Below are 26,983 nucleotides of genomic sequence, written 5' to 3' on the forward strand. Positions count from 1 at the left end.
GGTTAATTATGTGTCGAAATGGGTTGAGGCCATAGCTTTGCCAAATAATGAAGCTCGAAGTGTGGTGGCGTTCTTGAAAAAGAGTATCTTCACGAGGTTTGGCACTCCACGTGCTATCATCAGTGACGGGGGTTCTCATTTTTGCAACCGGGCTTCTGACTCTTTGCTATACAAGTATGGGGTAAATCACAAGGTGACCACTCCTTATCATCCTCAAGCGAGTGGTCAAGTTGAGGTGTCCAACCATGAGATCAAGAGTATTTTGTCCATGACTGTCAATGCAAATAGGACCGACTGGTCGAAGAAATTGGATGATGCTCTTTGGGCTTATCGTACAGCTTTCAAGACTCCGATTGGTATGTCACCGTATCGGTTGGTGTTTGGGAAGGCTTGTCATCTCCTGGCAGAATTGGAACATAAGGCTAAGTGGGCCCTGAAAAAGTTGAACTTAGAATAGGATGTCGCGGCAAATCTCCAGGTTGAGCAATCGAATGAACTTGATGAATTTAGGTTTCATGCTTACTACAGCTCGTCCTTGTATAAGGACAAGATGAAGTACCTTCATGACAAGTATGCCCGAGGGAAGGAATTCAAAGTTGGTGACATGGTTCTTCTTTTCAACTCCCGGTTGAGGTTATTTCGGGGCAAGCTGAAGTCTAAGTGGAGCGGCCCATTTGAAGTGGTTGGTGTAACTCCGTTTGGTGCCATTGATCTCAAAAATAAGAATGGTGAAGTTTTCCGGGTCAATGGGCATCGTGTCAAGCACTATTTAGGAAAGATTGATGACAGCCACGTGGTGGCACTCATTCATTTGAAATGACTGTGATGGTAACACGTGTCGTGTCGTGACGTTAAATCAGGCGCTTCTTGGGAGGCAACCCATGTATTTTTTTTTTCTATATTTTTCTGTTGTAGAGTAGGATTTTTGAGCGGATAATTTGTGAAGTGTTGCAGGGATAACGTTGAACCAGTGCAGGGCAAAAATGGTCAGTCTCTGAATATGGCCTACGCGGCCGTGCAGCAAAATAGTGCGGTCCGCGTAGGTGTGAGCAGCTGAAAGGCTGATACCCAGAAGACCTAACGCGGCCGCATGACATTTCTGTGCAGTCTGCGCTGGAGGACCAAGAAGTACCAAGTCTCTGACAAAATCCCACGCGGCCCCGCACCAAAACAGTGCGGTCCGTGTGGATTGAACAGCTAAAGTGAACGATGAAAAATCCAGCGCGGTCCGCGTCCATTTCTGTGCGGCCGCGCTGGTAGGTGGATACTGGGTCCCAGGGCTTTTCTATAAATAGAGGCCTTGGGCCTCATTTTAACCTTTTCGCCAATTTTACACCTGAGATATAATTTTCACTGTTCATCAACATTAAGTGTGCAAATCGTTGAAATCTCATTAATCCCTGGTAACAACTCTCATTCATTTTAATCATAGTCTAATTTTTGTCTTGTTTAATTGCTCTCCGCTAGTGTAACTTCTTACTTTCGTCTTTTTCTTCTTAGTTTAACTGTTAGATTAGATTTTTGTGTGTTTTTGTATAATCATGGGCATGAAATCTTGTTAAATAACTGAGTAGGGACACTTAGGACCCAAGAAGGTGAACAAAAATTGGATTTATTTGAACAAACACCCGGCTCAGTTAAATTAGCCCTACGCGATCGTGCAGCATTTATGCGCGGTCCGCGTGACGCTGGTAAAGAGCTGATGAACCTCTCTACGCGTCCCGCATACCATGTTTGTGTAGTCCGCGTGAGCCCAGCGCGATCGCGATCCAAAATAGTGCGGTCCGTGTGTGTAGAGTTCAGAGAGGTCAACATTTTGGTATTTCACCTGCGCGGACCGCGTACCATTTTTGTGCGGTCCGCGCTGAACCAACGCGACCGCTTACCATTTCTGTGCGGACCGCGTCGGTTTATTCAAGAGAGGTATGTGTTGGTGCCAGTATACTGCGTGGACCGCGTGCCTTTTGGTGCGGTCCGCGCCCCTCTGCCTGTGTAACTGTGTCTGCACTCTTTTCATTTAACTGAACTATCTACTTCACCTTATGTGCTTCTACTAACAATGTTAGACATGTATTCCTTGCAGACAATGGTTCAAAAACGAGTGGCTAAAAACAAGCGGGCAAAGAAATACAACCCGGGAGAGGTGGTTCCTCCCGAGGAGGGAAAAGCAGGCGGATTGTGAAACTCACTCCTCAAACCAGGGAACTGATAAAGAAAACCCGGAAGATAATCCGGGAAACTGATAGAGTTGCATCTCATTCCATAGGGAGTGAGTATGCACCTTCACGGAGCATTACCTCGGAGACTGCCCCCACCCACATGTCCACTTCATTTCAGCTCCGTGATTCCCCTTCCCCGGATCATGATAATGTATCCTCCTCCAAGAAGAGTTAATGTCATATCGGACTCATCTGATGAGTCCGTAGCAAGAGAAGAAGAGAAATACTCCACATCTCCTATAGCTTCAGTATCAGTGGAGAGTGGAGGATATAATGAGGGAGGTGAGCCACAGGTCGGGGGGTTGAGCGTACTAGAAAACCGGAGGCATGGGCAGACAGGTTTGTTAGTGAGGTTGCTTTCCACATATTCCGGGAGTGGTGGCCAAAAAGGAAACTGATTCCGGAGAGGAAGTTCATAGATGTCGATCTTGTCCCTCTCAACCCTCATGTGCAAGCACAATTCCTCACTAGAGAGGGTTGGGGCTTCTTCAAATAACTTGTTGAAATGGCGAATGAGCATATGGTGAAAGAGTTCTACAGCAATGTTCACCATATAGTTCGGGACTCAAAAGTAACTAAAGTGAGGGACAAGATAGTGGTGTTTGATGGCAAATCATTGAATGAATTCCTGGGGTTCGGAGAAGATGATGAATCGCAATATTTAGAAAAGCTAGCAATGAAAGAGGAGGTTTGTCCTTGGTTGGCCGAGCACTTGGCAGCCCCAGGTACAGTCCCAGTCTGGTTGAAAGCACAAGAAAAGATCTTTCGGAACACCCTGAACTTTGAAGCAAAAGGGTGGTTGACTTTCGTGTGTAGTCGACTTGACCCGTCTACACATGATCACTCTATTCCCCTCCCTCGTGTTGTCTTGGTAGCATCTATCATGGCGGGCTTCCCTCTAAATGTGGGTAATATTATGTCGAGAGTGATTTCTACAGTGGGTAATGAGACCCAAACAAACTACCCCTTCTCGAATACACTCTCTTTGTACTTCAGAGAATTGAAGGTGAAGAAAAAGAAATGTGATGTCAAGGTACCTCCGGTGGCCCCGTACTCATGGTATAGTCAGTTGGGTCCGGACAACCCGAAGAGGGGCAAGAAAAATGTGTCATCCACTGCCACCGCACCTGGCCAGTCTGAGGAGCCAGCGGTCATTGAGCAGCCCAGTGAGCCTTCCACCATTCCTGCTACGGATGAGGCATTGCCTCCAAGTCCGTCGTCAGCAGCTGGTACTTCTATTGCAGCTGACCCGGTAGTTCCTTCATCAAAGACTCACCGGTTCACCGCAAACCAGCTCACCCATTCCCTTGCCAGTTTGAACAACTGGATGTCAGTTGCGACATTCAAGTTGTCTACATTGACCACTGTTGTACAGGCACATGGAGCGCCAGCTACTGTTGAGATTCCTTCCTTCATTGAGGATGCATTGAAGAAGATCCTGGCCAACTAGGAAAAGATGATGGCGACGCAAGATGCCTTGACTAAGGCGGTTGGAGCACATGGCAAAGCATTGGAGAAATTGGCTCGGGAGCACAAGAAGCTGAGGAAGCAGAAGGCTTCCAAGGAGTCAGTGACACAGTTGAGAGTGGATGTGGACAAGCTCATGGCGGATCAGTTGCCACTTGATTTACTATTTGGGGACCCGGTTGTAGAGCCAGCAGCTGCCACAGGTACAGGAGGAGGAGCAGAGGCCGAGGAAGAAGAGGAAACTCCCTAGCACTAAGGGAGTTGTGATTGAGGTAGCACCAGTTCAGGAGAGTCCCTCCACTGCCCCACTAGTTGATGAGTCAGTTCTTGAGCAGGCATCTGTCCCAGCAGCACAGCAGCAGCAGGCCGGAGACCAGTCTGAGGTCCCCGCCAGTACAGAGGACTTAGGAGCCACTGGCCAGCACAGGGTGACGGATGAGGCTTGAGGGGCATTTCTATATCCTTTCTTTCATTTTTGTGCTTATCTTGATAGTTAGCATTTGGGACAATCCTAGCTTTTATTCGTGGGGGTGTGGCCCTACTATTTGGATTGACTGTTGGATTACTATATATATTCTTTTACTTTCTGCACATTCGTAGTTGTAGTTGGCTTGTATATAACTGTTCATTCTAGATGCTCTCAAACTCTATGTATATATTCATTCCCCTGGTTGTATATTCTACTCCCCTTTTGTACATATTCATTTGATTTTTTCATTTTGGTTTTCTATTTTTCGTTAAAATTTTTCGTTTTAGTTGCAAAGTTAGGCTCGTAGCCTTTTTGTTTTGTTTTGGCGTTTGAAATAAGCCCTTGGTTTTCTTAATGCCACAGTTCTTTCCAAGGGTAGAGTGTTGTGTGAACCGGGTGTCTCTTCCCAATGATAGATGGCGTGATAACCTTCTTAAGGGTTTCAGTCCGTTTTTTATTTTTCTTTTTGATTTTTAAGTTTTTGTAGTTAAGGGTACCTCAGGCAAAGCTTCACTTGGGCCTAGCACATTTGCCTTTGATCCTATGGTCAAAGACATTATGTTGTGTGTAGGATGGTGAAAGTTGTGGCCTTGAGACTCTTGTGTTGACCAAACAATCATCATGTGGTCATTTTGGGCCATTGTGCGCTTGAATCATATCTAAGGTCGTTGTGGGCCCTCGACTCCGTCTTAGGCAATCCTTGAGTGTGTGTAGTGAGAATTTGAATCGTGAGCCCAAGTACCGAGCCAATGGTCTAGAACTTGCCCTGAATGTTTGTTGAAGCGAAATCATAGGTGGAATTTGCCTTGAGACGTGATTATAGGCTCTCCTTGATTCAAAATGCAAAATTTGAACAATTTCCATGACCTACCAATGAAATAATCCCTAGTTCAACCCTTTTGAGCCTTAAACCTTTTTTGTTCATGAACCAAGCTACAAGCTATACCCGTTCTTAACGAAACCCTCTCTTGGCACCCAAATCTTCCCTTGAGTAAATGGCAAATGTCTAAGTTTGGGGGGGAGAGACAAGAAAGGCATCAATATGGTAAAAAGACTCAAAAGCAAAACGAAAATGAAGGCAATGAAAAAAAGAAGAGAAAAAGGCAAAAAGAAAGACAAAAATGAATAAGAACCAAAAAGGGAATCCAAGAACAACAAAAAAGTGAAAAAGGTGTGGAAAAGTGATAAAAAGGAGAAAGGGTTTGAATTACAAAAAAAATAGTGACAATGTGTCTCTCTAACCCCTTGAAGGAAGTGAATTACTCAATTGAGTCAAGAAAGTGTGCCAAAATAAATCAAAAGAAGTGTTTGAGGGAAGATTGAACCCATTTGAACAAAAACACGTCCTACCTCTACCCAAAGCCTTCACAATAACTCCTCAAAAGCCCTATATGATCTTGAGTTGAGGGAAGTCTACATTAGTGGATACTTACATAAGGGGCAAGCAAATGGTACTTAGAGCCGTACTTAGGGCCTTTTCTTTGTGAGAGATGAGAGAGAAGTCCATTCACCTCGATTTGTGTGCAAATACTCTAAAAGGTGAGGTTCACTCAGGAAAAGTTGAGGATGTGTGAGTTTGGGTTCCACAATGACCAAAGAAATTGAGAAAGGTTCCATGATGAAATGTGTCAACTCTTGATGATCTTGTGTCGCACTTGATCCACAAGTTTTCAAAGTTTAAATGTGTTAATGATGCATTCGCATTGAGGGCAATTTTTAGTCCCAATTGATGCTTGTTGAGGTTACTTTAGGATAAATAGGAATTACTTGGGTGTTTTCCATTGAGGGGTAGGTCTCATTTTATTTGCTTGAGGATAAGCAAAGGTTTAAGTTTGGGGGAGTTGATAGCTGTGATTTCTACATGTTTTATACCCATTCTTACCTAAGCTTTGTGCATTAACTACCATAAATTAGTCCCAAACTGTTTACAAGTTGCGCTTGATGGCAGGTTTGAGCGACAAGATGACAAATACTAAAGATCGGCTCAAAAAGGAGTGAAATCTGCCAAGTGTCAAAAGACAACAAAAGGGGGGAACAAAATGACCTGTGCCGTCCGCACTGTTTTGTCACGCGACCGCAGAGGAAAGTTCAGAGGCCATGCCATTTTTAAGTCAAGCTGCGCGGTCCGCGCTCCTTTTCACGCGGTCTGCTCCCCTTTCCGTGCGGTCCATGCCCTTTTCATGCGGTCCGCGCCTAAGAGTGTCAGAGACTCAATCATTCAAGGCAAAAGCCCACGCGAACGCACAACTAATCAGTGTGGTCCGCGTGGATGAAGTTCACGTGGCCGCGCGTCACTTTTGTGCGGTCCGCGTCCCCAATGCCAGAAGCAAGATATGAAGACCCAAAACCCTCCGCGGCCGCACGTCATTTGTGCGCGGTCCGCGCCAGACCCTCAGGGGTTTTTTGTCCGGTTTTTCTTGTGTAGTATAAATAGAACATTTTACTTTTTAGGAGTAGTTTTTTTAGTACTATTTTTGGGCGGATAGCAGCTGAGCTCGTGAGACTCATATTTTGGCCTATCTTGGGAATTTTTAGCTTAGTTTTCATCATAGATTATTGTAGTTTAACATTAGCAATTAATTAATATGGTTGTTTCATCTTCTATTTCTTTAATTTCTGTTTCTATTATGGATATCTAAACCCATTAGCTAGGGTTGTGGCTCGACCCTAGTGTGGGTAATTAATGGGTGTGATTGTTTAGTGCATGAACGATGTTGGGTATTTGTTATTTGGATTAATCTTATGTTTTCATTAAGATTTGGTGGTTGCAAACACTAAGTCTAGCTTAGTGAGTCTTGACTCCTCTTGAGAAAGAGAGTCTATGACCCCAAGATTAATTCCAACAAGGAATTAGGATGGACCCTTGAGAATATTAGTCCCAATTAACGGGTTACACCTCGAGAGAGTAATTACCCAATTTGAACCATAAGTTGCTTGGGCAAATTGGCCTACCCAATTGGTCTCGAGAGAGTCAATTGGGCAAAATCCCTCTCTCTACTGAGAGGTGTGAGAGTGGGTGCAAAAGTGCAACGGTTATAGCATAAGTCCCATATTCATCATTCTTGCATTAGGAATCTCTACCCATTAGTTGACCACCTAGGTACATGCCACGACCCTAGTTCCTTTCTCTATATTGCATATAACTTAGCTTTAAATTTGTAGTTGATATATTGAGTTGATAATCAAAAGAAAACCAAAAATGTTAGAAGATCAATTAGGAGCTAAAACATAGTCCTAGGCCATACAAACACTCAACTCCAAATTGAAGCTCCCTGTGGAAAATTGACCCCGTTACCGCTATTTGGTAAAAGTATTAGCGCCCACTCTTCCTTAGGTTGAGTCCGCTGCGATCACCTTAGTGCGGGCGCGCTAGTAGCAGACCTGTAAATACACCTAAGGACGGGAAATGAGAGGATTTAAGTTATTTTTCAAGACTAGGGCATCCTCTCCATCCCCAATCCGGCCAAGGCATCCAATTGCACACCTAAGGTGAGTTTTTAAGTGTGTTTTCATGGTAATTTCACTTCTCAATCACTAGTTAAAACATGGTTTTGATTCGATTTCATAGGATTTCTTCAAATTCTCAAGAATATCCCAAAAGTTGTCTTTCAAGATTTGGTCTACAAGAGGTAATATTTTACCCTTGGACTTACATATATGGAGTTATTATGGAAATATGAGTATGAATTAAGTATTGTAACTCATGGGATGGTGATTGGAAGCCATAGGTGCCTAACCTAGGTTGTGTTGGTGTTGTAGACATTGTGAGATGGGTTATTGAGGTATGATTCTTAGGTATAATAGAATTATGTATACATGCATATACAAATTAGGTTTTGTGGGAAGATTGTTGAACATAAATAAGTAAAAATTTGGGTTGGGGAATGAAGAAAATCTTGTAAAAGAGATTTGAAATCAAGATGCTCTACTAGTGTTTGATAAAATGCTCAAATGAGCTGAAACCATGAATACCTTCCTAATTTGTGTTCAATTGTTTTATGTCTCAAGCAGATTGGGATTGCTAGAATTCCCGGAACGTCGTAGTAACTTAAGGAAATCTTAAACAAGGTATGTATGGCTAAAACCCCATCTCTTAGAAATTGAGTTTCCATGGTGCCCGTGTAAATGTTGTAAGTTCGAAACGTGATTGATGCAATACTTGTTGTGTTAATTGAATTATTGTTGTAAAAATGTATGTGGTATGTACTTCTTCATGTGTTTAATGTGTTATTCTTTGTAGATGGAGGATGTGTGGAGAACATGATCTATGTGCTAAATGCCTAAATGTCATGCCAAGGCTACTTTAGGACTAATATGCCAAACATGACGAATTCCTCTTTATGCTTATGATTTAAATTGCCTTTGTATGCGCCTATGATCTTATGTGGCAAAGTGAATGTTGAAAATGGGAACAATGTGAAACGTGAATTATGGAACGTGGAAATTATGGCCCCAAGTGTCGGTAAACTAATACTTGTGTAACCAAAGATTGGAGTGAGATGAATAATGGAAATTGGTAACGTCTCGGGGAGGCAGCTTAGCCGATCAGGCCGTGATCGGATGCCATGATATATACACATGGTGGTAATGTATTGATGATTGAAACTGGAAAGTGTCAATGAAATAATGGTAACGTCTCCGGGTGACGGCTTAGCCGATTGGGCTGTGATCGGACTTCACTTGAAGAAGCGGTGGCAAAGTGGATAATGATGCAATAGTGTGGGATGCTCCAATCTAAAATTTCAGAAACTATGTAAAAATCATGTGAACCTCCTTATATTGTTGACATGGTGCTTATTTGAAACTTTATTGTCTTTATGATTTCCTCTTTACTCTTGTATGAACGTTCTTTCTAACTAGATGGTGTTTAGTTATAGCAGGAAATGTTTAGTTAAATGGATGTAGGTGTTTCTATAGCAGGCAGTGTTGGTCGCAGCTAGTGCCGCATCATCCTTTTAGCTGACTTGGTGAACCCCACTTCGTTTCGGGGACCTGTTTCATCTGTTTATCATGTACATTGTATTTGAGGTGTACCCGGAGCCTTGTTGCCGGCATTTCCATATCAACTCTTCAGTTTTATTTAGAGGCTCCATAGACAGGTTGTGGGTAGTGCCGGGTATTGGAATTAAAGTGGAAATATTGATGTTTGGCAATGATGTGTAAAACTTGTAATATCTTCAAAATTGTGAATGAAGTTGTTAATGGACATGAAATTGAATTGTTAATGACATGTTTATAGAATTTGATTAATGGTGTACATTTCCTCTTTATTCAAAGACGAATTTGGGTAGTATGACACCTAACAGGCTTGCTCAGTCGGGTTTACTCGATTAAGGGTCGGTCGCTCCTCGGATTTTGGGGCGTGACATAATCGCTCTAGGTGCCCTAACGCACCATAATCCGTTATGTGGCGACTCTTCAAAATATCTAATTCCCAAAAGGAAATGAGTTACTACCCCCATAAATGTCGAAACTCAGACCTTTCTTCCCCGTAAAAAGGGAGGGAAAAAAGGGGGCGCGACAACATGGCGACTCTGCTAGGATACTTTTAGGCTCTTACTATAACGAACTTATTCGTATGAATTAGTCCAAGCATGCTTTATCCCGTACCCTTGTCCCTTATTTAAATTTAACTGTCCGTATTCTTATAAGCATTTATGATTCTTTATCCTTGAAACTGACTTGTCTCTTTGTTTTTTTTTCCGGTAACTATCATTCAATTATTTAAATACTGTATTTATTTTTCCTTCATGCAAATACATGACTACATGTTATTAATTGCTGCATAAATCATGCTCCATATCATAGTCCACACGTGCGTATCAAATCCTATAGAACTGCTTAATGAGTGGTTGCGCTCTTCCTATTTGTTACCCTTAAATTCGGAAAGGCTTATTTGCGGTAAAACCAGTCGATCAGCGGTGTAGTCGACGGTTCCGTGCCTACCCCCTCGTGTTGTCCGCTTGAGGGTACCAGTCTAAAACCTCATAGTAGCCTTACTCTAGTCAAAATTGTGCATGCATCATGGTCAAATCTAGTCAGATCAATATGTTGTCCACATAATTATCCTTTAAGAAAAGCCTTATCCAAAAGTCCATCGTGTTTTCCATAATCCTAACGGAAACAACCAAATTCTGTGCATTAATTTGGAGAACTAAATGTCGATATGCTGATCGTAAATGTATAAATAGTCGAGTCTGGTGGGGGTAAGGCCTAACCCTTTTGTTTTGCAGAAAATGAGGCACGAGGTCCCCAGCTTTGGTATGGTTAGCACACCCTCACTCTTGCGAGACTGGTGGAGGAATCTTCCATCAAATGACCAAATCAATGAATGGAAATAGAGGGTCGCCAAATCTTGTGAGAAGCTGGAATATCTGGAATACAGCCTGTTGGAATTGGAAGGAAAAGTGAGGAAGAGAGTCACCGACAGCCAAAATGTCGAGGGAAATGAAGGAGGACATTTGGAAAAGGCATTCTTACTGCTGAACCTACGCGAACAGGAAGATTTAATCAACGAGAGCATTCAACCTGAGGAAGGTCCTTCTGAGACCAAATATATTAGATTTACTCACTTTTCCTAAAATGTAATAAGGCCAAATGCCAGTAGTGACTTATTTTCTTATCTTAGTGTCGTTTTGGGATTCGTCTATTTTATATATATTATGAAATGAAGCATTTATTGGCATTAAAAATTTTCAAAATTTATTTGTCGCTAGGAATACCTCGGGCCCAACGAGGTTCCCAAAGTGGGACACTAATTTACATTTCCATAATATGTGCTTAAATACTGCAAACATTTCAGGATCCTCACTGACTTGTTACCTTTTTTGTTTTTCCTTATTTTTGTTATTCCCATCCCCTTAGGTTGGTTCACTCATATTGGCCTCATCAGCGTACCATACCAGATCTATAGGCCCTCCACCTCCTCCTCCTCTAAGCAACACAAAAGGCAGAGGAAAAGAAAAAATGGACGAATTAAGTGGTATTCGAAAGGAGAATATTGAGAATGAAGAAACCTCAGATGACCGTAGTACTCCGGCCCTAAATGATCTAGTCATTAGACTGGAACAAAAGATACTGGAGCTGCAAGGAGAACTTGAGCAGGTTCGCAACTTGGCAAACCTGTCACTCACCTTAAATGTCCCCGACATCCACCAACAAAACACAAAGAACCCAACACCTCCTCAGAACATACAAAACCAAAATCCTCCCAAGCCAAATCAATACACAACTCCACCCCAAAATCTCAATCCACTACCAACTCTGCCACAACATCACCATCAACTAATTCAGTACCCACCAACCACCACTTACCACACTCCCCAAAACACACCACAACCTATTCCCGTTCCCCAAAACTCCACCAATGACCATCATTACACCCAAATCCCCGGCACCCATCAAAGCAACCCTATATATGTGGAAACTGTACGTCACTCTACCCAACCAATCTAATATACACCGGAATCCTCCGAGAAGGACCTGCTCATTAAAAACATTGCTGAAGAACTCAAGAAGTTAACAAGCCAAGTTCAAGGTGTTGAAGGCGACAGAGGAATAGAAGGTTTAAACTATGAAAACCTGTGCATACAGCTAGACGTGGAACTGCTTGAGGGGTACAAACCTCCCAAGTTCGAGATGTTCGACGGCATAGGTGATCTTAGCGCTCATCTAAGGACCTATTGTGACAAGCTTGTCAGGTTGGGAAAGATGAAAAGATTCGGATGAAGCTCTTTATGAGGAGTCTTACATGGGATGCTTTGTCTTGGTATATTATCCAAGATCCCAAGAAATGGTCCAATTGGGTAAGTATGGCGTCGGAATACATGGATCGGTTCAGGTTCAACACAGGGAACACACCGGATATTTTCTACATTTAAAATCTTAAGAAGTGTCATGACCCAAAATCCATTAAGGGTCATGATGGTGTCGGACACCGCTGTCAGGCAAGCCAAATTACTTAATTTAAATTCCAAATTTTGGTACTGTTTAAAATCATTTTTCTTGATACATTAAATAACGAATAATAAAATTTATAGAAATAACCTTGAAGTCTTTAATAAAACTTAACACTTAATAATCCAAAAATCCTCCCAGAACCCGGTGTCACAAGTGCATGAGCAATTTCTAGGAAATAATGTAATACAACAATCGTCCAGAATAAAATATTGGACAGTAATAAATACAGAAATTTGAAAGAGGCTCTGCTAGCTGCGGGTCACCTCGAGAAGTGCAGCTCACCTAAGTCTCCGTATCAACCATGCTGTCACGCCCCGTAGGCCACTAGAGACGCATGTGCATGTGCAACAAAAATGCACAGAAATGTAGTATGAGTACGAAACAACGTGTGCGCAATGAGTATCCCGTCTAATCTTGAAGAAGTAGAGATGAGAGGTCGACTTTGACACTTACTAGTGGTCCACTAAGGATATATTATTAATGCGAATAATCGATGATTTATTAAGAATGACATAATTTCAAGTAAGTCATGAACAGGTGAAAGCTCCTTTTTATATTAAAAGTCTCTGGATTCATAATCCAATAGTTTCCAATTATCTCAAGTCGGGGAGAGAAAATATCAATCTCAAATAATCTCAAAGCAAACAATACAAGTATGCGCAAATCATGCCGAGAACGTACAACCCGCTCCAACAGAAATATAAAATGTGCACTACCAAGGGTCGAACGGCTCGAACCATAGATGCATCTATTACCCCACTCGCGAACTATCCTGCGACGCAGTCAACTTAAAATAAACAAATATCCTGCTCGTTAATTATACATGCGACGCAGGCACACATCGAAATACATGAACAAACAGCCAATTAAGGATTTATCAAGGAACATTTATCCAAATAAAAGCCAATCCTCCTTTAACAATTTAAGAAAAGAAGTTTAATACTTTTAGAAATTCATTTAATAATTCAACGTGACTTAAGCAATTCAAGCTGTCAATAAGTTTACAATTAATCCAAGTATAGGATGCTTTTGGGTCATAGACTACCCGAACAATAGCATAATAGTAGCTATGCACGGACTCTCGTCACCTCGTGCGTAGTTAGCCCCCACAAATAGGAGCACATAACCAATTAACTCACCTATGGGGATAATTCCCTCTTACAAGGTTAGAAAGGAAACTCACCTCGCTCCGGAGATCCATAACCAGCATTTCATGCTCCTCTAAAGATTTAAATTGACGCACAATTCTCCACAACTAGCCATTGATTATACAAATCCATTACTATATGCTAAGGTACTCATTATAATCCAATTTATAACAATTCCTAACCCTGATTGAAAAGTTGACAAAAACGCCCTCAGGCCCACGTGCCCGGATTCCAAAAAATTTTGAAGATAAAGTTTACCCATGAACTCACGAACTCAAATATATAATTTTCTCTTAATTCCATACCCAAAATCGTGGTTAAATTCCAAGAAAATAAATTCTAGGTCTTTCTACCAAAACCCCCATATTTCTACCAATTTACATGCTAAAATCCATACAAAATCGATGTATTTAACTTAAAATGGTTGGGATTAGATTACCTTATCGTTGTTGATGAAAATCTCACTTGAAGCTCTCCCAAAAATCGCCCAAGCCAAGAAAATATGAGAGAAAATGGCCAAATCCCGATTTTTTAAAACACCTCTCTGCCTCCAGCTCTTTCCGCACCTGTGCTCCCCCTACCGTTTCTGCGGTTCCGCAGGTGCGAGCCAATCCGCTGCTTCTGCGGTTCTTCCACAGTCTCCCCTTTTCCGCTTCATCGCTTCTAATACCGCAGATATGGTTTCGCTTCTGCGGCCAAACGACCGCATCTGTGGTCCAAGCTCTCTTTTGCCAAATACGCATCTGCGACTACTGGGCCGCTTCTGCGGTTCCGCACCTGCGGCCAAAACCTCGCATGTGCGGTTATATCAGATACCAGCTGCTTCACCCCTTCTTCAAATTCCAAATTTGATCCGTTAATAGTCCAGAATCCACCCGAGGCCCCCGGGACCCCACCCAAACATATCAACCAGTCCCAAAACACATTATAGACCTGCTCGAAGCCTCAAATCACATCAAACAATGCTAAAATCATGAATCAACCTATAAATCCAAGCTTTATGAACTTTAGAATTTCAAACTTTATCTTTCAATATTTAAACCTATCAAATCACGTCCGATTGACCCCAAATTTTGCACACAAGTCACATTTGACATTTCGGACCTACTCCAACTTCCGGAATCGGATTCCGACCCCGATATCAAAAAGTTCACTTCCGGTCAAACTTTTTAGAAACCTTCAATTTTCTATCTTTAGCAAATGACTTCAAAATGACCTACGGACCTCCAAATCCACCTCCGATCGCGCTCCCAACTCCAGAATCACCATACGGAGCTACTCCTATACTCGGAATCCCAAACGGACATTGATAACATAAATATGCACTTCAAGCCAAGCTTATGAAATTTCTTCCAAAATGCTAACTTCCACAATAGGCGCCAAAACGCTCTCGGGTCATCCAAAACCTGATCCGTTCATACGCCTAAGTCCAAAATCATCATACAAACCTGCTAGAACCTTTAGATCCCGATTCTGAGGTCGTTTACTCTGAAATCCAATTTTAGTTAATTCCTTCAACTTTAAGCTTCCGAAATGAGAATTCTCCTTCCAAATCAACTCTGAACTTCCCGAAATTCAATTCTGACCATGCGTACAAGTCATAATACCTGAAATGAAGCTACTCATGGCCTCAGACTGCTGAACGATATGCTAGAGCTCAAAACGACCGGTCGGGTTGTTACATTCTCTCCCACTTAAACATATGTTCGTCCTCAAACGTGCTGAGAACTACACTAAAGTAGTCTGAAATCACTGTTTAACACCTCATGCACCTTCCCATGCTACCACAACCTAGTTGAGCACATTAACTCGATCACTCAGTGCCCTTCCAACCCAGAGTTCATCTCGTGCCCCGTCAGCTCAGGGTTCTTTTGTGCCGAGTAAATGTTACAACCCATATCCACATGTGTTAGTTCATGCCATATATTAGTTAACATAAATCCAAGAAGGAATTATCTTTGAGATGATATGAAGTCAATCCTATTGGTCTTAAGTGATACAAGAGTGTATGAGGGTGATTAACAAGTATTAGAAGTTAAATGAATCAAGGATGTTGTAACTCGTATTTTCAAGTAATCTAGCGGTGCTTAATACACTCAAGAGTTCATTTATTAAGGTATTTTAATCATATAATATCCGTATCATAAGTCTTGAAGTCAAACGAGTTATGAAACAAAAGTCAACAAAAGTTGTCGCAACTTAGGTTCATAATTTTACTTAAACATTAGGTCAAATGTTTCTAATCTTTTCTCCTAATCTACAAGGAATTATGGGGTGATCTACCAACAAAATTAAAGATCTATGAGTCTAGTTTCCAACGCATTAAACTGTTTATCGATACGATCTCGGAGTAGAGAGATATTCGCATTTTCGCGAGACTGCACCAAGCACCTCTCTATGGGGCCCACTAAGGCGGTTTAAGATATTTGGACCTATATAGGATGCCTCCAACCCGTTTTAAGTCATTTATTCTCACTATTTTCAGACCTTAGAACCCTAGGAACATCCTCTCAAGGTTCTCTCAAGATTCAAGACCCAAAAAAGGGGCAAACAACACAAATCAAGTGTTGGGAATTCCGTGGCGCTAGTAAGTCTCTTGTTCTTCTTGTTGTTGCTCATTTTTGTGTCGTTCCAGCTCGTGTGGGAGGTTGTTTTAAAGGGTTTATGTTCTGTAAATACTCCCTCATGTTCTTAATATCAATACTAGGTGATTTCAAGCCTTCTAAGTGATTCTAGTGCCGAAAAACACTAATTGATCGCTAGTTTCGCTTTTTGTTATTGTGGCAGCATTGGAGGGATATTTCATGGAAATTTAAGGTCAAATTGGAGTTTTTATTTCTGTATAAAGGTAAGGAACCTCTTACTCTATATGTATTTAAGATTATCCAAGTTATGGCTAAGCCATTGAAGCTAGAACTTGTGAAATATATATCGAAAGGCTTGGTAGTAATGTTATTGTTTTGTGGACTGTTTTGCGTTGCTGTTGGGCTGCGTATTTTAATACTGTTTCGTGGAGTTTTGGAGGAGGAAGGGTGTGGAGAAACACCATATATTTGTAGGGTTATGGGCTGATAGTTATTCGTAACATTTCCAGGTTGTTTGACACGACTACGGTGGTTGTCGTATGTATGGAGTGATTAGGCTGTGTGTGGACTATTTTGGGAGGCTCAATATGTTTATTATTGATGTTGTTTGGGCTATTTGGTGACTGTTTTGAATGGTGTGAGGTCATATATATAGGGGAGGTGTTGTCCGTTTCATCGTAAAATAGGTTGTGGTCGATACATAATAGTTATGACGCTTAAATGATAACGATAGTATCGTTTCTCTTATTGTAGACTAAGGAGTTTTGACAATTGCATAGCTTGAGATTGGGGCAGTATATACAAGGTATGTGAGGCTATCCCTTTCCTTCTTTTGCACGACTCTGATTGTACATAATGTAATGAACGAGCTTCCAAGATACTCTACTCTTAGAAGCTAGCAGTACTTACATTGTTTTCCCTCTTATGGAACGATTGATATTAATGTTGCTTCTCTTATTCTTATGTTATCAATGTTGTTGGTACTTCCTGATTCTTATAAGGTTCATAGTGAAGAGTTAGTCCTAATAACATGTACAGAGGATACCGACCTTACGTCACTCCGAAAGGTTTAGAATGTGATTCCATGAGTCGAGCATGCATTATATATATGTATCTATTTTACTCTACCGAGCCACTAGTTGGCCGGGTACGACACCTATTGTGCAACCACTAATCATTTGGGTTTTACCGAGCTCCACGTGGCCGGGTACGATTCTACCAAGCCTTATGATGGCCGGGTACGTTTTTTTACCGAGCCTATTATGGTCGGGTACGATATGATGATGATGATGCCCACAGAGGCATGGTTTTAAGGGTTTATGTATTTATACATATGTATCATGCATTTCATGTAAGTAGCCCTCAGAGGTACTAAGATGTTACAGGTTGTATATTCTCTATCCTTGCTTACATTACAGATCGTATTTATGGTTCCCTGCCTTACATACTCAGTACTTTATTCGTACTGATGTCCTTTTATTTGTGGACGCTGCATGTCGTGCTGCAGGTCCTGATAGACAGGCAGGTGCAGCTCCCCCACCACAGTAGGCTGTCCAGTTCAACGGTGATTGGCGAGATCCCTTCTCCGGACTTGCCTTGGTCTTGGTATGCATTTTTTGTTATAGACATTATGGGTATGTCGGGCCCTGTTCCGTCTATGTTGCAACACTTATGTTCCTTTAGAGGCTCATAGACAGGTGTCGACTCATGTATAGTTTGGTATGCCTTGTCGGCTAGTTTTTGTTGTATAGTCTTTCATAGTAGCGTGGTAGCTCATACCTTATATGTAGTTTCTTGATTGTCTGGTCATCCCCTGCTATGTATGTTCATGCCGTCATATTTTATTGTTGGTTGTCCATGATCCAGGTCTACCATTTAAATTGATCTCGTCAGCCCTAAAAGATAATAATGAAGGTTAGATGAAATGTACGTTGGTGCTCGGCAAGTGTGGTCGGGTGCTAGTCATGGCCCTCCAGTTTGGGTCGTGACAAACTTGGTATCAGAGCAAGTCTGTCCTAGGGGTTGTCTATGAGCCGTGTCTAGTAGATTCTTGATTATGGATGTGTAGCGCGCCACATTTATAATCAGGAGGCTACATGACATCTAGGGTTGTTACCTTCTTCCTGAATCTAGATCGTGCGTAGAGTTGAGTCGTAAGTGTTCGTCTCTAATATTCACCTTGTTTTTTTCAGTGATGCCTTCGACTAGGAAGCAAACGATTAGTAGACGGCTTGATACAGCAGCGGGAGAGGGTACCAGTCAAGTGGCCTAAGTCAGAGCAGGACAAAGTGATGCTCAGAGTGAGATGCCCTCTCATACCTCATCTACTCCATCTCCTCCATATGATATTAGAAGGCACCCAACGCCTCCAGTTCCTCCGTCTGGCACTCCAGACCAGGATATGCGGAGTGCTTTGCAGTTATTGACTAGCTTGGTAGCTGCTCAGGCTCAAAGGCAGAATACAGGTGCTGCTGAGAAACCAGTTAGTACAAGAGTTTGTGATTTTATTAATTTAGACCCTCCAGTGTTTACCGGATCAGACCCCAAGGAGGACCCATAGACTTTTATTGACCAGGTTCATCGTACACTTCGGGTTATGCATGTTAGTGATACAGAGGCAGTAGAGTTGGCTTCTTATTGGCTACGGGATTTAGCGGTTCTTTGGTATGATAGTTGGGAGAGATCTAGGGGTCCGAACCCTCCTCCAGCTGTGTGGAAGGAATTTTCTGAGGCCTTTTTTCGTCACTACTTGCCAGTTGAGATACGACGAGCTAGAGCTGATAAGATCTTGAACCTTAGAAAAGGTAATATGAGTGTGCGAGAGTACAATATGCAGTTTGATTCTTTGGTAAGGTATGCTCCCCATATGGTGGCCGAGATGAGTGATAGGGTGCATATGTTCATGAATGGGTTGGGACCACATCTGATAAATGAGTGTACGATAGCCTCCTTGGTGGAGGGCATCGATATTTCTCGTATTCAAGCTTATGCCCAGACCCTAGAGGATCGTAAGCACCAGCAGAGGGCAGTTAGGGAGCAGGATAGGGGCCAGCATAAGAGGTCAAGATTTGCAGGGTATTCTGATGACTTCAGAGGCAGCATCAGGCCACAGTTTTCAAGGAGTTCGGCTCCACCTGTAGCTAGTGCTCCTCCACAGTTTCAGAGGCCTCGATATAATCGATCCTATTCTGGTCCAGGTTAGAGTTCGCGGGTATCTAGCTCGCAACATCATAGGGATACTAGTCAGATGAGACCCCCAACACCACATTGTGATCAGTGCGGTAAGGCCCACTTTGGACTGTGTCGTCGAGGTTCTGATGCATGCTATTCGTGTGGACAGCCTGGCCATATGATGCGGGATTGTCCTAATAGAGGAGGTGATGGTATGGCTCAGCTGACTGGATATGTGTCTGGTTCTTCCTCATCTGTTCGACCTCCAGGACGGGGTTTTCAGCAGTCGACAGGTCGTGGTAGGGGTAGAGGTGCAGTACCGAGTTCGAGTGGTGCTCAAAATCGAACCTATGCTCTAGTAGGTCGACAGGATCTCGAGTCGTCTCCAGCCCACTAAGGCGGTTTAAGATATTTGGACCTATATAGGATGCCTCCAACCCGTTTTAAGTCATTTCTTCTCACTATTTTCAGACCTTAGAACCCTAGGAACATCCTCTCAAGGTTCTCTCAAGATTCAAGACCCAAAAAAGGGGCAAACAACACAAATCAAGTGTCAGGAATTCCGTGGCGCTAGTAAGTCTCTTGTTCTTCTTGTTGTTGCTCATTTTTGTGTCGTTACAGCTCGTGTGGGAGGTTGTTTTAAAGGGTTTATGTTCTGTAAATACTCCCTCATGTTCTTAATATCAATCCTAGGTGATTTCAAGCCTTCTAAAGTGATTCTTGTGCCGAAAAACACTAATTGATCGCTAGTTTCGCTTTTTGTTGTTGTGGCAGCATTGGAGGGATATTTCATGGAAATTTAAGGTCAAATTGGAGTTGTTATTTCTGTATAAAGTTAAGGAACCTCTTACTCTATATGTATTTAGGATTATCCAAGTTACGGCTAAGCCATTGAAGCTAGAACTTGTGAAATATATATCGAAAGGCTTGGTAGTGATGTTATTGTTTTGTGGACTGTTTTGCGTTGCTGTTGGGCTGCGTATTTTAATACTGTTTTATGGAGTTTTGGAGGAGGAATGGTGTGGAGAAACACCATATATTTGTAGGGTTATGGGCTGATAGTTATTCGTAACATTTCCAGGTTGTTTGACACGACTACGGTGGTTGTCGTATGTATGGAGTGATTAGGCTGTGTGTGGACTATTTTGGGAGGCTCAATATGTTTATTATTGATGTTGTTTGGGCTGTTTGGTGACTGTTTTGAATGGTGTGAGGTCATATATATAGGGGAGGTGTTGTCCGTTTCATCGTAAAATAGGTTGTGGTCGATACATAATAGTTATGACGCTTAAATGATAACGATAGTATCGTTTCTCTTATTGTAGACTAAGGAGTTTTGACAATTGCATAGCTTGAGATTGGGGCAGTATATACAAGGTATGTGAGGCTATCCCTTTCCTTTTTTGCACGAATCCGATTGTACATAATGTAATGAACGAGCTTCCAAGATACTCTACTCTTAGAAGCTAGCAGTACTTACATTGTTTTCCCTCTTATGGAACGATTGATGTTAATGTTGCTTCTCCTATTCTTATGTTATCAATGTTGTTGGTACTTCCTGATTCTTATAAGGTTCATAGTGAAGAGTTAGTCCTAATAACGTGTACAGAGGATACCGACCTTACGTCACTCCGAAAGGTTTAGAATGTGATTCCATGAGTCGAGCATGCATTATATATATGTATCTATTTTACTCTACCGAGCCACGCTATAGTTGGCCGGGTACGACACCTATTGTGCAACCACTGAACAGTTAGGTTTTACCGAGCTCCACATGGCCGGGTACGATTCTACCGAGCCTTATGATGGCCGGGTACGTTTTTTTTACCGAGCCTATTATGGCCGGGTACAATATGATGATGATGATGCCCACAGAGGCGAATGTTTTAAAGGTTTATGTATTTATACATATGTATCATGCATTTCATGTAAGTAGCCCTCAGAGGTACTAAGATGTTACAGGTTGTATATTCTCTATCCTTGCTTACATTACTGATCGTATTTATGGTTCCCTGCCTTACATACTCAGTACTTTATTCGTACTGACGTCCTTTTATTTGTGGACGCTGCATGTCGTGCTGCAGGTCCTGATAGACAGGCAGGTGCAGCTCCCCCACCACAGTAGGCTGTCCAGTTCAACGGTGATTGGCGAGATCCCTTCTCCGGACTTGCCTTGGTCTTGGTATGCATTTTTGTTATAGACATTATGGGTATGTCGGGGCCCTGTTCCGGCTATGTTGCAGCACTTATGTTCCTTTAGAGGCTCATAGATAGGTGTCGACTCATGTATAGTTTGGTATGCCTTGTCGGCTAGTTTTTGTTGTATAGTCTTTCATAGTAGCGTGGTAGCTCATACCTTATATGTAGTTTCTTGATTGTCTGGTCATTCCCTGCTATGTATGTTCATGCCGTCATATTTTATTGCTGGTTGTCCATGATCCAGGTCTACCTTTTAAATTGATCTCGTCAGCCCTAAAAGATAATAATGAAGGTTAGATGAAATGTACGTTGGTGTTCGGCAAGTGTGGTCGGGTGCTAGTCATGGCCCTCCAGTTTGGGTCGTGACACCAGACCTACTTCCAACATATGCTCACCATAACAATGACTACATGCAGTACCAAAACACGACTGCATACCTTAGCTGAATTCACCCCTTGTACCATTGTACTCACGGGACCAATAACATTCTCTAAGCATAGTAGTTGAAATTCCACGAATTTGATGCTCACAACGCAACTCAGAATATACATAGTTCTTACTCTATCTCTTTCAATACCGCCACGATGGAAAATAGGTGTAGAAATTCATAACCAGCTGCCGAATCAACAAATCATCGGGTCTATACTCCTGACAAGAACCGTCACCTCATTTTGAACCAAATAATGATCTTTTGCTCCTTAATATATTCCATGTAATCAGATTGCACTGATCCTAAATCCCATAGTCTCGTCTCACCCAGTACGAACTGTTTAGGCAATAAGCCATCCCGGACATGATCAAAAGTCTCATATGATGCCACAATGTGATAATAGGCTACTAATTAGAGTGCGGTGCAAAAGGAAAACGAACTCCAAAAGGAAATTCAGTTGCCCCGCTCGCGGATCATACATGCAACGCGGTCAACATACTAAACAAACACCCCGCTCGCGAATCATACATGCGACGCGGGCACACAACTAATATGAGCTTTCCTCAGAAAATAGGAAACAAACACATAAAATTAGATATGGGGAGATATACTGAACATCACACTGTTGCGGCGCGCAACCCGATCCAAACAGCGTAACCATGGTGGCATGCCACCCGATCCACACAATACAACCATGGCGGTGTGCCACCCGATCCAAATAACATACCGATGGCGGCATGCCACCCGATCTACACGTAGAATTTACATAAGGAGATGCACATCAAGCTAAATTTCTCATTACAATAAAATACCAAAATTCGGTCACGAGCACACTAAGTGCATAATACCATCCCTGAGGGGAGATATCGCGCTATAAGCTACGAAACTCAAGCACAACTGAGGTGCGATATACGATTTGAATCTCAAGAGCCATTTTGCTCGAATAACATCATCTCAATATGGAAACTTAACACATAAGCAATTTACCAAGCCGTCTTTCAACTCACACGGCGCAATGCATCATTGCATGGAATAGCTGACGACGAAATAATATCCACATCTGAATACTTTTCCATAAGGAGCGCTATGCTGAAATAAACACATTCGGCCTGATATACGACCCCTATTTACATTTAAGTCCATCCACAGACCTTAAGTAGATCTGAATCATATCGGACTAGGTCCATAACCCTTCTTGGGTCCATAATAACCCCTTTTCCTCATAACGCACAAGAATATCCATCATAACTGGAGTAATCCTCCACAGTCCTCAACCCAATAACCGAGTGCCCTCCAGGCACCAATTCTCAAATTAACGGCATCACTAAAATCTTCATGCTTGGTTTAACTCTTTCATCAATCCAATGGCTATATGCCACACTTATATAAAGTTCCAGTGGGGAACGCTCCCACAACCTTCCGTAACAGATAACATGTCTGAACATCCAAACCACCGACCGTACTAACGCTGAAAAGTGATCAAGTATCCTTAACCAGGATGCAAAGCATTTTCACGAAACACCTATCTCAGGTGACGCTGAAGACAATGTCAACTTACTCTAAACATTCAAATCCCTTTCCTGCTCATCTGAGCTCGTGACATCCTTGTCAAAACTGAATCGTAATCTTGATACTCACTTTCAAATTTCCATGTCGCTCATTGCACCTAACAAGCCAATATGCGATAGTACCAGAATTTCATCATAACTCCTGAACCACTAATAGATTAACACTTCATCATATAAAAATCTTTTCACTTAACTCACTTCAGGAGAACCATAGCAACACACGGGTGAATTCTCGTAATCGTGGAATGTGCAAATCTCTAGGTAGTGGTTCGAGCCACCATAGCCCCTCCGGGCTCTACCTACATATAACAGGCCATAACAGTGAAATACTTCTCAATAAAATCAATTATGGCGGCCGACAAGCCTCACATGTACCGTCACAAATCACTCGCATACTTCGATCACGCTAAAGGAACTGAACACTGTCAGCAATATGCCGATTCAACTATGGCTAACAAATCTATCCTCTTTCAATTTACCCTGATTTCCTTAGAAATAATCATAACACCATACAACACATAGTACACCCCATCTCCACTCATCCCGAGTGACCATGAATCACGAGATCATGCTGTCTCAAATCCCACAAACCATTTCATACCTTCCTTGTGCGCACATTCGCACCCCTTTAATAATTTCCTGCTCAAATTACCACTTATGGTCTTTTCCCGTAGTTGAAATAACCCATCAACATGCTAATAACCGGGAACCTCTCAAGTAGTTAACCATGAAACCCAATCATAGGCGGTGGGATTCTCCCACTTAGTTCGAAGAGACAATTACACAACTCTGGAATTCACCAGGATTTTTATCTTTTATTGCCATAACCTTGCGCAATCAACCGCCAAAATTCTTAGAATCCTTCTGTAAAACCCCTTTTTATACTTTGAATCATCAACCACATTCGCACGACCAATCTCTTTGCTGAATAACCAATAGAATTCTTCGTAGAAGCCTCGCTAACCTGCTCACAGTGAATAACCTACTTGTGGAAATCACTTTCCGACATCTCCTAACGCTGCTACACAGGGTACACTCACTACGACATCAATAACCCATCCTGAGTCCTAGCTCACTCTCTAGATGCACAGGTCCATTCACCCCGCGTGGACATCGCTTAAATGTGCGGCAACATCCTTCCAATTCAAAGTTATGTTGTATCCTTCTTCATTTCAAGCAGCTTCTTTCCATTATATCAAACCTCCTGCCGCATAATATACCCTGCTCCAAATCAAACCCGCAGGCACCAATCACCAATCTCTAAATTCCCTATTCATTCCAAACTCTCCTCAAGGAGCGTGGTCATCCTACCACCAAGCCCAAATGCAACTCCGCCACTCTACCACTTTGGTGGAACTCACCCCTTTAATCGAATACTCGACCTTCGCTCATTATACCTGGTCTTCTAGGAATTTTAACCACCCCTTGACATTTCCCATATGTCCTTCCTCATGCTTTAATGCTCCGTCATTGCCTTAGACCGAAATTTAACTTGGTAGTGTTTGAACAAATAGACCGCTACTCACTTTTAAACCCTTCCGAGGATCATTATTCTCGAACCGTCGACATTAAGAACACTGATTAAATCTTGAACCACTGCACCCCACGATACCTAATAGTCGTCTCTCCAATACCATTTAACAATATTCTACCCAAAGGGCGAATTGCAGAAGTTCACATCACTGGCGAACCTAGTGCATTCCATAAGGACAACGACGCCTCATCATAGAAAGAAAACTCCACCACGCTCGCAAATACCAAGTGTCATTACTCCATCGACCCAAATCGGAACGTTCTTAGTTTGATTGCCTTTCCCCTGCCGGGAATAAAATACCGAATCTCTGGATCGTGCACTGAGTAAACCTCCCCTCAAGTCATTCACTGCCCCAACACGTAGGCAAACATCCTACCATCATAACAACAATGCAGAACAATCATTCATAGGAATCATGGAAACCTGTGCCTAGCCTCAGAGCTCTCAGAAGTACCGGTACTAAGCTGAAATAATAGAATATCCTTCCACAAGCGACGATATTAGCTCAAACAACCCTGCAGGGAGAAACACCCCGCACCATATTTGTAGTACCATTACAAATCCTTAAATTCTCAATTTATAACCAGCAGTTCACGTCGCATAAGATTAAGTAGGAAGGAAAACAAGGGCGTAAGCCTTAAGGAATCAAATCGCACGATGAGAAATCAAGAAGGGAAGTACTCCTAACAGCCTTGTAGCCTCCCGAAGATAAGTACAGACGTCTCAGTACCGATCCGCGAGACTCTACAAGACTTGCTCATGACTCGTGAGACCTAAGGGAACCTAGTGCTCTGATACCATACTGTCACGACCCAAAATACATTAAGGGTCATGATGGCGCCATACACCGCTGTCAGGCAAGCCAAATTACTTAATTTAAATTGCAAATTTTGGTATTGTTTAAAATCATTTTACTTTATACATTAAATAACGAATAATAAAATTTACAGAAATAACCATGAAGTCTTTAACAAAACTTAGCACTTAATAATCCAAAAATCCTCCCACAACCCGGTGTCACAAGTGCATGAGCAATTTCTAGGAAATAATGTAATACAACAATCGTCCGGAATACAATATTGGACAAAAAGAAATACAGAAATTTGAAAGAGGCTCTGCTGGCTGCGGGTCGCCTCGAGAAGTGCAGCTCACCTAAGTCTCCATATCAACCATGCTTTCACTTCCCGTAGGCCACTAGAGACGCATGTGCATGTGCAACAAAAATGCACAAAAGTGTAGTATGAGTACGAAACAACGTGTACCCAATGAGTATCCCGTCTAATCTCGAAGAAGTAGAGATGAGAGGTCGACTTCAACACTTACTAGTGGTCCAATAAGTATATATTATTAATGCGAATAATCGAGGATTTAGTAAGAATGACAGTAATTTCAAGTAAGTCATGAACGGGTGAAAGCTGTTTTTTTTAAAAGTCTCTGGATTCATAATCCAATAATTTCCAATTATCTAAAGTCAGGGAGAGCAAATATCAATCTCAAGGCAAACAATACAAGCATGCGCAAATCATGCCGAGGACGTACGACCCGCTCCAACTTAAATGTAAATTGTGCACTACCGAGGGTCGAACGGCTCGAACCATAGATGCATCTATTACCCCGCTCGTGAACTATCCTACGACGTGGACAACATAAAATAAACAAATACCCTGCTCGCGAATCATACATGCGACGCAGACACACATCGAAATACATGCTCAAACAGCCAATTAAGCATTTATCGAGGAACATTTATCCAAATAAAAGCCAATCCTCTTTTAACAATTTAAGAAAAGAAGTTTAATCCTTTTAGAAATTCACTTACTAATTCAATGTGATTTAAGCAACTCAAGCTGTCAATAAGTTTACAATTAATCCAAGTATAGGATGCTTTTGGGTCCTAGACTACTCGGACAATAACATAATAGTAGCTACGCACGGACTCTCGTCACCTCGTGCGTACGTATCCCCCACACATATGAGCATATAACCAATTAACTCACCTATGGGGACAATTCCCTCTTACAAGGTTAGAAAGGAGACTCACCTTGCTCCGAGATCCATAACCGGCATTCCACGGTCCTCCGAAGTGTTAAATCGACGCACAATGCTCCACAACTAGCCAATGATTATACAAATCCATTAATATATGCTATGGTACTCATTATAATCCAATTTATAACAATTCCTAACCCCGATCGAAAAGTTGACAAAAATGCCCTCGGGCCCACGTGCCAGTA

This window comes from Nicotiana tabacum, chromosome 1 (assembly GCF_000715075.1).
Source record: "Nicotiana tabacum cultivar K326 chromosome 1, ASM71507v2, whole genome shotgun sequence".
Taxonomy (NCBI): domain Eukaryota; kingdom Viridiplantae; phylum Streptophyta; class Magnoliopsida; order Solanales; family Solanaceae; genus Nicotiana; species Nicotiana tabacum.